Source organism: Larus michahellis, chromosome 4, assembly GCF_964199755.1.
Source record: "Larus michahellis chromosome 4, bLarMic1.1, whole genome shotgun sequence".
Lineage (NCBI taxonomy): Eukaryota > Metazoa > Chordata > Aves > Charadriiformes > Laridae > Larus > Larus michahellis.
The window spans coordinates 84,041,765-84,056,074 of NC_133899.1; the positions used below are offsets into that span (position 1 = coordinate 84,041,765).

A 14,310-nucleotide genomic window follows, 5' to 3' on the forward strand; every position below is an offset into this window, starting at 1 on the left:
TTCTTATCATTATTTCTCACTATGAAATAATCTACCCTTTGGTTATTCAGGCTGTGAAGCTCTGTCCTGAATTTGCCTCAACTTTATTAATGTGATATTAATACTTTTGTGAAATCTAAGCCCAGCTTTAGACATAAGGCCTGAAAATGAATACTAAAAGACAGCTTTTTTGCTTAGTAAGATTTAATTTCATATTAGTATTTTTCCCCTCTTTGAAACATTTTGTGCAGCAATTTATAACTAACTGGAAACATCACTAGGCTGATTTAATATGACCCACCCTGCATCTGTAAAGACAAATATGCTGAATTCACACTAACAGAAACTGACAGTATCAAGTACTTCTGTATAAATTTAAGCTTCAGTAGCTATTTTGAGGAAAGTGTCTGTGGGAAACAAAGAAAGGAAAAATATACTTCTCCTAGAAACAGCAAATTCAACGGAAGTGAATCTGCTTGGATTAAAAGCATTAAACTAGGAACAACAAGTGGGTAACTATGAAAAGCACCATATCCCACATTACTCATCGCATCAATGAAAATAGAAATTTTCACAGCTGTGTGAGTTTAATGCTTGTGCTTATAGCCAAAATACTCTTATATCGATTGCTTCCTGAAGATTAATGAAAATATCTTTGGAAAAAAAGCTGTCTCCAAGTTTTTCTCTTTCTCTGCCTAAAGAATATGTTTAACCAAGTGGCAAAAATTCTCCATGGCAAGTTAAATCCTGATCTAAAATGACACATTTTGTTGATTTTGCTACTCCATTTTCAGAATATGGGACATCTTACTCCTTGCAGAACTGGCCAACAGGTAAGGAAGTCACTGTATCAAACATTTTGCTACAGACAATTTCTAAATCAGAGAATGATATATTCTCCTATTATATTTACTTTCCATACTTAGTGGATTAACATGATTTCCTAATTACAGGACAAAGCATTATACAGAGAGAAAATGTTGCAAAACAGACACAACGGTAACCTGCCACCCAAAAGCAACATTTAATATTTTTAAGGTTCACATAGGTGAGAGAAACTTGTAATACCTCCAGCTGAAGAAACATTATCACAGGTGGCAAGAAAACTGTGACATCCTTTGTTGCTGTTTTTCCAGTGCATCCTAGAAGAAATACGACTACCAAGACAACTAGAGACAGATTAAATGCCCACTGAAACCAGAAGCTGACTTTAAAGGGAACACAAAGCAGCTCATACTGAATGTGTGATTAGATATATAGGTCTCCTCACTGACCTATTCTATGGAGGAGCTGTATGCGCTCACAGAAAAACACGTTAACCTAGCAAAGGACGTTAACAGGACCACCACACTGAAAACACACTCAAGTGCTCAGCTTTTTATTTCGCACTCATTTATGCGCGCTGTTACTGTTTCTGCTCTATCACCACAACTGAAATAAGTTTCAGGTAAACTGTATATCCAGTTTTGAGTATTTGGTGCAAACTTTTTATATGCTTACAAAAGAGTTCTGAAGTGCCCAGCATGCTGCTTCCATAAAGTAGATACATTCAATGGCACAGGATACAAAAGAGATCCCGGAAGTCTGCACTTATAGATAGCATCTTTTACTATCAACCATGCTAGGCATTCTCAAGTTCTTACCAACCACAAAGCCCATCATGATGTGTCTGCCAACCATTTCAAGGCATTTATCCTCAGTTCTAAACCAATGTAAAATGAACAAGTTTCCATGTCAAATCACGTTATCAAAAGTAAGTCAAATCAATTTAAATTTCTCCTTATAAAATACACACGATATGTAGGACTACGAGAGAGGTAAGAAAATGCAGAGCCACAGTTCCATGCATCACAACATCTATTTGAATTTGCAAAACTTAAAAAGTATATGTAATTTGCAGAAAGAGACTAATTGCTCTGTAGAACTGGTTCCATGTATGAGCCTCCAAAGCTACCATATTCCAGTCTAGTCATTTTGGCTTACAGGTTTTCTAGAACACTTAATTCAGAAAGCTTTCGGATGTTTTGCAAATCAAAACATGCCTTTCTCAACACAAACTGAATGCAAGAACTGAGCCTAGAAACAGACCCATTCATGAACTCAGTATTCTTCTGGTTTTTATAGACACATTTACATCTGAAGTTCAGGATGCTGTCAGCATAATTCGTCAATGTATAACAGATCACTTCCGTTCTCTTTTAATAGTGAATTCCCATTACTTTTAGGGCATGAAAAAAATAGGAGTTAAACCCTTATAATGAACATACATAGGATTTCTCTAGATTCATTTCCAGGTAAGTATTTTAGTTAACTACTTGAACATGGACCAAAAATTGTTTGCCAAAAAATAAAACTGGAGCCTAAATTTTGGGCTACTATATGTTACTTTCAGTTCACAAAAAACCTCTTTCATATGATTGAAATAAATACAAAAATTGCCATTGTTACTGCAAATGCCAGAGTATAACAGTATCTAAAGCAATATATTGTTATAAAGTTAGCCAGATTTTACTGGCTGTGAAATAAATGGATTAGACACCTTTGTACTGACATAGAAGACAAATGAAACAGAATTCTTTTATTACTTTAAAGGGTCTGAGTGTCATAGAAAGGCCAGAAGTCCACTCTTTTCCTACTTGTAAAGAAAAACACGGTCATGTTAACAAACACCAAACTACTGCTCTGTCATGAGGAAATTGTTTCATCGCTATTAGCCCTTATTGATAAGGGATAGTTTTGCTCCATGACAGAAACAGCACTGTTTACTTTGTCAGTTAAGAAAAGCAAATAAAATACATTCACTGTAAAATTACATTTACAGGCATACTGCCCAGCAAGCTAGGCAAGCTGCCTAGCATGGCAGTTTTATTAGTCTCAACTAATTTGGAACCTCTGCTTCTGAGTACCCAAATCTGGGTTTCCAAAGGAAGTGAGCAGCTGCTATTCCTGTTCTTCTCAATTAGTCCTTGGATAATCAGGAACTTTGATTAAATAAAAAACTACAAGTGACTTGTGAATCCAAACTAAATTCATTCTACAGCATAAATTCCCTTTGTATCAAATAATTTACTCTGAAGACAAACTCTATTCCCCATGTTAAAAAAAAATGCTGTCTTCTACAGTCTGTCCTTTTGCAAGTAGTTTATGTGAAATGAGAACCAGCTGGGGTTCACAATCTACAAACAAAACTGAAGATGCTACCAAATTTCCCAATTAAATTGGAGAATACAATCAAAGCAAAACAGATTTGGAGCACAACACTGTTGCAACGGTTTTCTAATCCTTAACCTAATCCACAACTATTATGAAATGCAGCACGCACTGGATAAAATACAGGTGAGTAACTATTGTGGACTATTAAGTATTTTTCACAACACTACAGTATGTTCTGCAAAGCAAGCCAGGACAGATCTTTTTCTTGCACAAAAGCTTGTTATAACAACTCTCCTTTCTTCCAGTAACAAAAGGTTCTAATATGATTTTCCTTTTGTACCTCAGAAGTTTGCCAGATCAGATCATAAATTGCTTTTCTCAGTTTCAGGAAAAATCACTACTTCGGATACATTCAGCTTCCTACATTGAAGAGCATTTTAATTCAAGAAATATTTACCTCATCATTTATAATGTTTATGACTGAGATTTTCAGGTTTAATATAATCTCTACTAACACTAAAATACTTTGTATATATACTTTTCATTACAGAAGACTACTTTCAAGAAAAGAAAACTATTCACTTGACACATTTCAATTTTTTTCGGATGCAATTAACACCTTCTTTAAGAGAATTACATCATGCTTTCATTGATATTTTACAACCAGTCTGTGTTTCTGGTCCATATAAGTAGCTCCAAATTTTAAGATTTGTTCTTAAAGAAGTTAAGAAGTTGTTCTTCTTCCCTTCTTGAAACAATTATTAAAGTATGTGTTACAATAGAGCTTACAACAAACGCTCTACTTATATATGCTTACATAGCACTTGCATAAACATATGTTAAATTCAGCTAGAGGAGGAGGTTTTTGTTTGTTTGGGGTGGCTGTGGTTTTTTTGTTGTTGTTTGGGTTTTTTTAGTAGTAAGTACATTTAATGCACAGTTAACAAGGGTAACTGGGATCCATGTCTCTGTACCTAGGTTGAAGCTATTACCACAGTTCCTACAGTCTAGCTGTTTCTGAAGCTGTTAATGTATGTTCTGAACACCTCTCAAGATCCAGTGACTTTTTTTGTCATTTTTTCTCCAGGTCTGTTGGGTGACCATAAATCTGCAGGTGAAACTGGGAGTGATGGTAAGGACACTGGAAGAAGACCCAAGTTTATGTGATGTTTCACTTTTACCCTCACTGCAAAGTATATATAGAGGTTACAATTATAAATAAAGCAAAGCACAACTTCATACCTTAGGCTGGACATAAAAACCTGAAAAAAAGAGGTTTTCCACAGGAAAGAAAGGACTGGAATTAATAGGAAATTTCAGAAAAGAGCTTATGTTAACTTCATTGGGAAGACCTACACTTAAACCTAATGAGAACAGTTTTGTGAAGCATATGGGAGCGTTATCACAGAATAATTGAGTCACAGAATAGTTGAGGTTGGAAGGCATCTCTTTAGATCACCTACTTCAATTCCTAAGAGCTTGTTTTTATTTGTATATAGGTTGGCTGGAATGTCACCAAGGTATTGAATGTATAGGACAAAGATAATTTAATGGAAATTTCATTATGAACTACAGAATGATAGAATATTTTAAGTAAAACACAGACAAGTCTTATGCAAGAAAAACTTAATACATCTCCTGTCTAATACTGCACACAGCAAATACGATCCAGGTGAAATGCAGAAACTTTGCTTCCCAGGATGGTTTGTGCTGGTTTCCTATCTATTTAAGACACCAGATTTACCTCTACAAGCTCTCTGCTAGAGAAACTTTTTTCTCTGGTGGGAAACATCAACATACTTCAGTTTTGGAGATGACTGGATTACATGCATTAGTTTATCATCATCACAGAAACATATTCATAAATCTTACTGCCATGTCATTAGAATAAGATGTTCTGATTATGTTATATTAAAGCAGATGCTACCATCTGCACTGCATTGTAGTGGAATAAAAATATGATTCACTATATTCAAGGGACACTTGGCAAATATTTTCCTGTCAAATTTCCCCTCAAATTAAGACTCCTGAAATAAACTTCGGATTGAAAATAGTGCAAATTGGAAACAAAATTACTTCATTGTATGATCAGTACAGACAGAAATAACAAGGCAGCCCCAGCTAAGTCACCTCTGAATGTGGAGACCAATCAGACTTGTTTTCAGAAGGGGATAATTCAGCAGCTTAGAGTTATCTCTGGTAATTACTTTAACTGGCATACAATCCGTTGATCTTAAAGAGTATGAAGACATAGCCAACAAGTGAATCATTCTCTATGAATATTCTTACACATTATATCCTTGCTCTAATGAAAACAAGACTCACAGTCAGCATATGATAAGCAACACTTGTAACAGAGCCAGGCTTTGGACCTGTCTTTTTCTTCCATCCAGCAGGTCTTGACTTCCATTCCAGCAGGCCTTCGGTTTTACTTTACCCCTCCAGCCTAATTCAAGATTTTGCTAAGGAGAATCAGGCCTGCTGATCTGTTTTCTCCAAATTCACATCTGCTTCAGCAAACCTTCATCAACTTAGCACCATGTCCTTGGGTGATACACAAAAGACCTCTCGTATAATCAACAGTTCCTGCTCTGTCATTGCAACTTTTTGGAAGTCAGATCCATCATTTACCATTCCAGGCATGCTGTCTGCCACATACTATCTGGTCACCATCAGGTTTCTTATCTTTTCCCCTCTTTACACCACAAAGTGTTCTATTTTTCCCAGTATTCAATTCTCAACTTACATATTCAGTTACCTCAGGTTTTATCTGGATAATTCAGATAAACAGATGAACACATATTTTTACGTGGCTATAAAATAAATACAAGAATATATTTTATATATCACATACACAGAGTTGAGAAAAACACTAATGGCTCCCTGTTAGTTTGTTGATCATCTGGCAGAGAAATAATTTTCTGTTGTCTGCTCTGGGTTAGTCTTTGGACAAAACTCATGATGATAATTTTGAGGAGCATCTTCATTATTCTTGTTCAGTTTGAAACATCAGTATAAAGAGCTTTAAGAAAATATGCATTCATACACTGACCATCTGTGCTCCTTCCAGTTTTCTGTATCAGTATCAAGGAGTATATGATACCTTTTCAGTACAGCATATATTGACTTCACTTAATTGGTGGAAGGAAAAAAATAAAAAACTTAAGAAATTAACCAAGGAAAAAAAAAAACAACAGAAAAATACCTAGAATGTCAAGAATAATTTCCACAGTTTTACCTGTTATTACTGGAACTTTGGCTGTGAATCCTTCTATAAATCAAAACACGTCTCTATGAATTTAATTTAGGATACCATACTACTTTACAACTGTAATGGCAGTAAGCTGATATAGGTTCAGTGCATTTAGGGACCTATTTAGTAAAGAATTAAACTGACTCATGCTCCCAGCAAGAAAGCTAAGAAAAATTTCAGAGCAGGAGAGCACTGGGGCCTTGGAAATGATTTTAATTTTTTTTGTCATAGATAACTATAGCGTTCTCTCCAAGAGTATTCTGAAAGATGCATCCTACATAACTAAGATTGCATTATTTCTTTGATGAATGCAGGAAGCAGAACAGGGAAACTGCATGCTACTACTGTTTTATGCATGTGAAGATACCAGATTATCCTCTGTGATCAGTATGAAACTATACAGCTCTTTCTCCTCAGCAGCTTTGGGTTACAGGTCTTCCAGAAATACTAGTAAGCTACACAATATTCACAACATTCTTGCTTTACAGGTTATCAAATTAGAGTTTAAGATCCAGGTCATGCTTACAGTCCTTTAAACCACTACATTGTGACTTGACAGATGCACATTATAAACATAAAATCCACAAATTGACCTAGACTGGCAACAGTGCCATTAGGATTTACTTTTTACGTTCCTTTCAGAAAGGAATTATCTTTGTAATTTAACTTCTTTGTTCTCTGCATCAATGAATTGCCAAATAAGAGCAAAGTGCTATTGGGAAATAGTTTTATAGCAAACAAACACATGAAGATGCAGGAAAAGAGAAGAGGTAACTGTAATGTTACAAGGTCACACGAGACTTTAAATAAAAACATTGTGCTATATAGGCAGAGGCATCTAGCTACAAAACAAGTACCTTTATTTTGTTGCTTAATATGCATCTATTTAAAAGAAGAACTATTAAATACTATAAAGGGGTGGCAGGAAGAAATTCAAGCTGTCACAGTTTATCAGACATATTACCACCTCCAAGCTGGTGGTAGTCAAAGTTAAAAAACAGATTGTCCAAAGGTGGGAGTCTCAGTTTCTTCAGCTCTTCAAAGTAACAGGTAAGTTGACAGCACAGAATAGACAAGAGCAAACTGGAGAAAATTTAGAGAACTTAAAATAGTTCACTTTTTAACTTAAAATGGTTAAAAGCCATAACTTGGCAATTTTAGAGGGATCAGGTTACTGAAGCTAAATGACTTCATATGCATCTAGTGAACTCTGGTACTGATCAAGTGTGCCTCCAAAGGCAGCCGTTGCTGGCTAAACTTCATTCAGTAGCTTATGAGAACTTCAAGATTATACCTTAAGAAGTTGAATTCACTGAATTCTGAGTATGAGGTGGCAAACTGAGATGATAAACATTTCCAAAGATTTGAATGATGCAACTTCACTAACAGAAAAGTGACTTCTGAAGGTTCTCATCTACTGCCCTAGACCATGTTATCTTCTGTTGCATTACTATTTCTACACTATTAGATATTTCTGGAAAATGCAGAAAAGCCTGGCTTGGTACAGTACATTGAATGATAACATGTTTGTAGCTATACTGAGGGATCAGTATACAATTCCTTATGCATCATTTCTCTGCTTTAATAGACTAAATCCTCTGAATCATACTATGGACATCTAAAGCAAGAAGATGGTTTCAGCCTATTCCTGTAAATACATTTTTTGGGGGGAGAGAGGAAGGTAGATTTTTCGCTAACTAGCAAAGCCCCACTAAGGCTCTGCGTTACCTGTATGAGCATAGTCCCTTGCTAACCTTACCAGGTCAAGGCCCTCATTTGTTTGAGCTGAAAGGCTCAAACAAATCCCTAGCTGTGGGGAAAGTGAACTAAGTTTCTGGTCTCTCTCTAAATAGTCTAATAAGAGTGAGAGGAGTGTCTAGGGCTAAGTGCTTTACAGGTTTTCGTGGGAGTTTGTTAGTTTGTTTTGAAGAGAGAGACCAAAAAGAGGCAAATGGGAAACAAGTTAGGTAAGTGAGGGCTAGAAGCAGAGCTGCACCTGGGAAAAAAAGAGGTGGGTCACTATCTTTTGTTGTTTTTCATTTTCCCATGTTTTGCATTCATAGCACATTCTCCCTCTGCTTTTTCCCCTTGTTTGCTGACCCTAAGTGTTCAGGGAAGGTGATTCCTAAGGTCTTCACTTACTCTTTTCCAGCTGTTCTTTTCCCATCTTCCATTCAAACACACCATGGCACATAAAATCACATTATGCTGCCTTAGAGCCTGCACAGACAGTCTAGAGTAAGAGACTCAGTGTAACAGAAGCATGACAGGGGAAACAGGGAGAATTGATTCAAGAATGCAGAAAGCACTTCTGTAGTCTATGCCTACACCGATGTATTCTCCCTTTATTTACACACACACACACTCTCTTCACTTTTCCACACTGCTGATACCATGGTAACAAAGATGAAGTGAGAACAGGTACAGCAGGAGTGAGGGGAGGATAGTGCTTATTATCCCATCTGTACTTATTCCCTCCCTACTTCCTTCCTGTTGTCCCTGCTCGTAGGATAGTCCTAACATGGATGGGGTTGCTGGAGTGAAATCAAGATGGTAGCAGCAGTGCCCTCTGCCACCATTCCTCTAATTCCTCAACTTCCTGGGGCAGGAGATGAAAGCAGCAAGGGAACATGGAACCAGGGAACAACGCTTCCAGCCCAATTCCTACCATGCTTCAGCCACACAGATGAATCAGTTTCTGCCCCCTCCCTTTAATTTGGCACTTTCCATAGGGCAGAGTCACAGATGTACGATTGATAAACTGCTACATGTTTTGCCAAGACACTTGATTATAACCTGGCTTAGGTAAATAAAGCATTTAAATTTTCAGAAGTGATGTTAACATTAGTTTGAAACAGTTACAGTCATATCATGTGTGTCTACAACAGATAACAAACATCAGCAGTAAGTGGCAAGATTAGTCTTGCCTCAGTTTAAGTCTTGTTACTGGGGATTTGAAACTATTTTATGTATTAAAAATTATAGTATAACATTTTTATATATTATTTTTTCATCATATTCTAGTACCAAGCTATACTTGTCCTGAAGACAAACCTAAGGTTCTTTTGCATTTTCCCTCTGCTCTGACACTGGGTTTCCTCTAGGTTCAAGAGGCCCTTACAATTGCTTCCAACTGAAACTATCAGCAAATGGAGGGTAAATCCATCCCGTTTAAAAACAACTCATATTTGCTTAGGTTTGTCACAATTTGTCCTTTCACTCTTCTGGTATACTGTGTTCTACTCCAAGCATTTCTCCATTAGGAAGATACAAGGAAGCGTAAAGATTTACTGGTTTTAGCTAAGTTCATACACCAGATCCAAGCCAAAGTCAGGAACACAAGCAAAGTAAATCAATAAACCTGGAAAACTGAAATTCAGTCCTCTGCTCTCCCATCTGCTCTTTCCACTTTTCCATAAAAGTTTCAGTACGAAGCCCTTCACGCACCTGTTCACATATCCCTGTTTAAAAAAACCCCAAAACCAAACAGCCACAGAGAAATGCCCCTCACTGTTCCCCCTCCTGCCAAAACCCTGCAATTAAAAACCTGAAACTGTGCAAAACCTTTATGACTATGGAAATACAATGTGTTGCAGATGCAAATCTTCAAAAGCCCATATTGCACTTCACCTCTATACAGTAAGATCCACACTTACTGACCTACCAAATTAATACTTAACGTCTTCTTTTGCCCCATGCAAAACTGAACAGTCACACACAAAGGGGTGGGATTCCTTACGCTTCTTGTAAATGTTAAGGGAGGAGTATTTTTATCATCGCAGCACGATAACACGAGTGCTGAACGATGACACTGGAGATCACTTGACATCTCCTCATACTCTTACCTCCCTTATCTCTGCACCCGTAAAACAGCCCATAATAGCAGTTTCATCTTCCAGCTGTTGTCTTCTAAACATCCTTTTAACTATCTCTTTTCCCCCACATACCTCTTTTCTGAATTAATTTTCAAGGGGGGGGAACACCTCGCTTCAACTTTAGAGAACTTGGCCGCGGCTGGCTGTCATTGCTGACAGCAGAGCTTCTGAATCGGCTGTTCTATGTCAATAAAACGGTTTATTTACTGAACTGCTAGTTGAACCCCAGTTTCAAAGCCTTGCTCGCTGTGAGAATAAATATTTAACTTACAGGAGCCGCGTCTATTTAAAAGTCCTCTCAACGGCATGGAGTCCTTAACTCTCCCAGCAATAGCAAAGTGTTCAGAAAGGAGAAGCAACAGGCATTGTGGTCGCATCCGCAGCACGATTCCTGAAGGATCCCCTTGTAGAAACCGGCCGAGGCGCCCTGGAGCCCGCCCGGAGCCCTCGTGCCCCGCCGGCGCCTGGGGACAGCCCGGCCCAGCGCTCCGCCACCTCACCCGCGCCGAGGGGACACGCCGAACCCCCCCGGGGCAGCGGCGCAAACCCTCCCCGCCCAGGCAGGACGCTTCCGCCGAGCACTCTGGCACGGAGTCCGGCCCACCACCCTCCCGCCGCCTCGTACCGCCCGCCCCCGGGGACCGACCTGCTCCCGGGCCCGACTGCGGCCGCCCCGGTCCCTCCGCTCCGCCAGGTGCGCCACACGGCGGCCGCCGGCGCGCGGCAGCCGTTAGCTCGGCCCCGCGGCGCCCCGCGGCGAGGGTGGGATCCGCGGCCGCCTTGTTGCCTCCTCAGCGCGCTTCGGGGCCGGTAGGAGCTTCGGGATGCCTCCGGTAGGTCTGGCCCGCGCAAAGAGGCGGCCGGGGAGTAGCGAGGCTGGCGGCCGGGTGGGTACCCTCCGTGCCCCCACAGCACCCTCAGGGCTCGGGCAGCCGCGCCTCAGCGTAGGCGTGTGCACCTGTAGCGGCTTAAAATGTCAGACGCCCACCACAAACCCCCCTCATGTCAGCGTGAAATCAAGGCTGTGGCTATGGGGCACAGTCTGGTCTCTGACAGGATGGACAGTGGAGGCAAATCCCGTTTTAGGGTTTCTGGTAGGTTCCTGACTGGCACCTCGTAGAATCGTCCAGGTTGGAAGGGAGCTTTGGGCAGCTGCATTTCAGCGTAGGTGTGCACACCTGTAGTGTCATAAAATGTCGGATGCCTACCACAAACCCCTCATGTCAGTGTGAAACCAAGGCTGTGGCAAGGCTCCTGGCTACAGAGCAGGGCCTGATCTCTGACAGGACGGACAGCAGAGGCAAATCCCATTTCAGGGTTTTTGGTGTATTCCTGGCTGACGCCTCATAGAATCGTCTAGGTTGGAAGGGACCTTCATGACCTCCCCTGCCTTGCAGTACCTCAGCTTCTCCAGCTGCCATGTTCCCTGCTGAGCTGGTGAGGTCTGGCTCTCCAAGCTGCAGCCTTCTTAGAGCTTGGCTCCACAAGAAGCCTTTCCATCGCCTCATTGCAGAGGTGGAAACTGCGTATTATCAGCCCTTCAGTGAATTCCAGTGTGAAGGGAAGGGTTTCGACAACTTGCCCCGCCCCCTCCAGTTTCTGAGTTTTATTCTCTGTATCATTATTACTGGAAGTAAAACAATTGATTAAAACTATGTTGGTTTAAACACTGCTAACCAAGCATATTTTTGGTGCATATTCCTACATAGCAGGGATTTTCTAGGTTAACAAAAACCTTAGTTATTAACCAAGAAAAGCAATACTCTCTTTCTCCAAAGATTTAAAAATCAGGTATTTTTATACTTAAAGGACTTCTTATCTATTTTAATTCTATTAGTAAAATAATAGCGTAGGCCATTTATATTGGTATGTGTTTTATGTTATATTTTGGTTGACTCCTGTTTTAAAAACATTCTCTAATGCTATGTTTATGATTGCAAAAATCTCTAGTCCAGGAAGTCTCCAAGGAAGCAAGCACATAAAACACAAACTGACACTCAAAAAGTGTAGTTTTTTGTTCTGTCTGTAGAGAATCCAGGATTACTTCTAGAATTACGAAAAGTGCAAAAATATGAAATATGAAAAGCGCAAATTTTAGTCATTGGGAGTTTACCAGTCACTTTGGGTGCCCTGCTAATCCAAAATCTGATAAGGGTTTCTGTTGTCTTGGTTTTACCCAAACAAGTCATCCCACGTGTGTGATACTGACACAGCTCTTTCACAGCATGCATGTGCTGAGTACTTCTGATTATGTCAATTTTCCAGGGAGTTGACTAAACAACAGCAAGCATTTAGCAAAAAGCGAGATAAAGAGTTTCGAGTACTTGTGACATGGACAATGTAATTAACACACACTTTTTGCCGTTTGCGGAGTGGTTGTATTTCAACCACCACTGTTTGCTGTCTTCCCTCTGCGATGGTGTTGACTTCCATCTAAATAGTCTAAGCATGTTTAATATGCACGATGTTTTAATTTAGTTCTATTAATTACTATAATTGTCCACGATTTTAGAATTTCCTTTGCCTAGCATAAGTTTATACTGTGTTTGGACTGTTGAAACATTTTGTTCCCTGCTACCAACTGATACGCTCTCTGACCTTGTGATGAGTTATGTGTGATTTCAGTTTTCTTTTAAGCTTATGCATGAGATCAAGGCCATGAATCACATACCAGATCTTCCAGATAAAGAATTGGACCTCACTTATAAAGCAAACATGCCTAAGGTGGGAGAGTGAGAAAACGGGAAGTAGAACACCTTTGAAACATCTCTGAACATGCTAAAGAATAATTAAAACTGGCAAGAATCCACAGGCTGTGGATGGCTTTTGAATTTGGCTCGTGTTTGAATTTTTCTTGTCTTTCCTCTCAGCTTTGAGGTAGTCATCTTAAATAGGTCACTTAGAGGAGTGGTCAAAATTATAATGGTTGATAACATTTGCATCTTTCGTAATACTGATACCAAAAAGTATTACTATAGCACTGCTTGTTGCAGTATCGTTAAGCCATTTGGGAAGGGGTCAGTGGAATTTAGAACAGTCTGGGCAAAGTCTTTTTCAACACCAGCTTGGTTTCCCCTCCTTTTCCCCAACTAGCCTTACTGGTGGTCTAGGACAGGTGACTGGGTGACTTTCCACATGATGGGAGCGGCATCTGGGACCTCGTTTACTCCTGTATGGCCGTGTAGGGTTGTTACCTCCTTTCTTGTTTATTGCTGACATGGAATAGTCAAGACCCTGCTAGTACATGCCGTACTCCAGTGTTTTGTTGAGAAAAGCAGCGTCAGCCAGTGCATGAAGGCGAGCGTGGCCTTGCCCTAGTGCTTTGAAGGGAAAGGACCTGGAACAGAGAGGCTGTACAATTACTGCCACTCCCTTGGAAAGCAGAGGGAGATTGAGCAGCACAGGCTAAGCACAGAACACAAACCACTGTCCTGCTACTGCTGCAACACTTGCGTGTAATCATTTTACTGTTCTGTTTCTGTATGGTTTGATATATGGAGTGCTGATACTACTATAATATTATTGTATCACCAGAAAGCAGAGAGAATCCTAATTTTGGGCTACCTTTAGCTTGTTGATCCTGTCTATCCTGTTTAATATCGTTTTAATTTAAGTGGATTAATTCTCACTTTCTCAGTGTAGCGGGTTTCAGAAGCACTGCCTCAGCTGTCCTGGCCTCTTGGCTAATTACCATTCCAGAAGTCCCCCCTTCAAATAAGAGTGGTTTGTTTCTTTTCTGCAGTAGTGCAGACACATTACTGTCACAAAGCTGGCATTGTGTTAAGTCTTTGCCTCTCTTATATAACAATGAAGCTTATTCAGGGAAAGCAGAATCATCCTTCTCAGAAAAGACCTATGAAAAAAGTAAGTTAGGAACCCCAAAAGAGAACACTGCTGGATACTGCTTTCTTCATTTTTTCAGTTTCGAAAATCAGTGGAAAGTTATCTTTGAAATCCCAGATTTTGCTCTGTAACTGTTTATCTCAACTAGATATAATGACCAGGATATATTTTTCCTTAGTTAAAAATTATTGAGCAGAAGTGTCTGAG

General features: G+C 39.7%; 1 protein-coding gene across 16 annotated transcripts in view; it reads right to left on the reverse strand.

Moving 5' to 3' along the window:
• The window catches only part of PPFIBP2 (PPFIA binding protein 2), a 113,720-nt gene extending 102,717 nt beyond the window's left edge, over nucleotides 1–11,003 (reverse strand). For 13 of the 16 annotated variants that reach the window (XM_074586115.1, XM_074586112.1, XM_074586149.1 and 10 more), the window contains exon 1: nucleotides 10,532–10,896. The gene's annotated coding sequence lies outside the window, so the exon portion shown is untranslated. The other 3 variants (XM_074586127.1, XM_074586124.1, XM_074586123.1) reach the window with 2 other exon arrangements.
• Nucleotides 11,004–14,310: the final 3,307 nt, after the last annotated feature.